Here is a 2,306-nt window from a genome sequence, read left to right on the forward strand (position 1 = left end):
GAAAAATTTAATACAAAAATAATATATTGTCCTAGGTTAATTGTTCATCAATTTTTAATTTATAACTTAGTGATTGTGAGTAATATATTTACAAACTTTTTTGGTTAAATAATGATCAGCCCTAAAGTGGTTGATGATATGCTAGTCTACTTACATATAGTAGCATTGTAGTAGTTTCGATTTTCTTTCAGCCCTCTCACCATTTTGCTTGTTCTATTATAATTGATTTTTTGTCGTAAATGATGCTCTTGCTCTTCATTACAAATATAGTTCTTCAACCACAAAAAGATTCTCCAGGCTTCAACTGCTAGAGTCATTCCACTGCATATCCAGCCAACACAAAGCTATCTCGACTTCCACTGCATATCCAGCCAACACGAAGCTATCTCGACCTGGAGCACATCTCCATGGCAGTTCCCTTCATGACCTCTGCACTAACATCATCCAAAGAATGTCTACCCTAAACTCTCTCTTATAACACTCTCCCGTACGTTTTCGGATTGCACCAGTTTGGCAACTCACTGGGGAAAGCACGTCCCAAGTGCGCAGATACTAAGAGATTCAGTGTTGATGGTGTGCAACTCTCAAGGGGCGAATGAGTCTCAATCCCAAGTGATTGGAGGTCCAAAGTCAAAGATTCTGAGGTAGCATCGATGTTCAAGCTCCGAGGCAATGGTATGAAAGAAAGACAATAAGCACAGAAAGGCATCACACAAATTTTCCCGTGTCTCATCCATCCTTGAAGCAGCCCGTCATAGGCAGTCGATTGACAAGCCGAAAGGACCAAGCGACTTGGCCAACTGTCAACGAGAACCAACCGCCATGAAACTTTCCAACGCCAGAGAGACCAAGCGCTTTGGCCATCCCCAGTGAAAGATTGTTAACGACAGGCCACAACTAGACGAACGAGACCACGGAACAAGAAAACATAGAAAGCAGTTCAAATGTAACAGTTATGACAGAAAGCAAGGAAGTGCAGATTAACATTCTCAGCGATTTGAGACAAAGAATGCACCTCAGAACTGTGACGATCGGAAACCTCAAGAGACAGGGGAGAAAGAGGCATTACGTACCACAGGATCGTGCCCCTCAACAAGCTGTCTCCGCATCGCGAATGGGACAGAACTTATCCCAGGAGACAGTGCCCTGCTCCCGAATCAGGTTCGGGCCTGTGAGTAACAAAATAGTTCTCGCAAAGACACTCACAGCATTAAAACAATAGAAACAAAACGTGAACTGTACCAGTCAAAAGAAATACCGTTTGAGATGAACTCCATCGGTAGTGTCGTGCCCGTCAACTCTGCTAGCCAATACGAATTAGTGCCAGCACGAGAAAGTACCTGATAACGACCAATCCAAGAAGGCTGGAACTTGGCAAAGTGATGCACAGCCGTATCAAGTCGCCACACAGGACGAATTTACGAATATAAGACTGAAAGCGCTGGTTAAACTGCCGCAGCGGTTCTGGTGGTTGTTGTCCAATGAGATCAAGCTCGTCCTTGCTCTCCAGAACTTCAAACCTCGTCACAAAAAGTTTGGTCAGTGAGTCGAGAAGTCAAGAAAGAAAGACCTAACACTTTCCTTTCATCAATGTGTCCAGGGATGATAGCCACTGTGTGCGCATCCAAATCTCTCAAATTCTGCCCAAGCACTGCTGTCCCAGCCATCGTTTTGGGTTTTCTCAGTCCAGGACATCACACCCTCCCCCCAGGGACATCCTGGATGCATGCGAAGCAGAATTTCCTCTCTTCCTACCAAGAAGGACACGACCCCAAATCACGAACGATCCCCACATCATAACCCATACCTCCCAACCTTGAGCTCGTTCCCGGCGGTAGCAGAAAAGCGACCAGGTGATGCGCCAAATGCCTCATTTCTTGAAAATGGGGTACAAAAGGAATGCCTACCCTGAACTCTTTCTCTCTCTAGTACAGATCACCCCGTACACTCCTTCGTACGTTCTAGAAAGCCAACCAGTCCATAGTTGTGGGAACACTGCTGTTTAGCTGGTACCTCCGTTTGCTGATGGTAGCAACTGCCATTTCCCTGTTCTTGGGAGAAAAGCGCGATACACTATTAGTACCACTCAATGGAGTGAACACGATGATAGCTGATAGGAAAATCTGCATCAACATCGGTTCGAATTATAGTTAGCAAAGAGATAGCGGACTATTTGTATGCCAGTGTTGGGATCAACCAGTGGAACCTGTTCTTGACAATGATAATGAAGGGAAAAAATAGACCAAAAGGTTACCTGTGTTGAACCCGAGATTTGCTTGAGCTTGGAGCAATTAAGTGACCCTTTG

The 2,306-nt window shown here is 44.9% G+C and overlaps 1 long non-coding RNA gene across 1 annotated transcript; it reads right to left on the reverse strand.

Moving 5' to 3' along the window:
- Window positions 1–254: 254 nt before the first annotated feature.
- On the reverse strand, window positions 255–2,040 carry LOC112346438. Its single transcript, XR_002992431.1, has 2 exons — window positions 1,808–2,040; window positions 255–1,751 (listed from the first exon to the last, which is right to left on the reverse strand). It is a non-coding gene; the product is annotated as an uncharacterized LOC112346438 (long non-coding RNA).
- Window positions 2,041–2,306: the final 266 nt, after the last annotated feature.

This window comes from Selaginella moellendorffii, unplaced genomic scaffold, assembly GCF_000143415.4.
Source record: "Selaginella moellendorffii unplaced genomic scaffold, v1.0 SELMOscaffold_14, whole genome shotgun sequence".
In the NCBI taxonomy this organism is placed as follows: domain Eukaryota; kingdom Viridiplantae; phylum Streptophyta; class Lycopodiopsida; order Selaginellales; family Selaginellaceae; genus Selaginella; species Selaginella moellendorffii.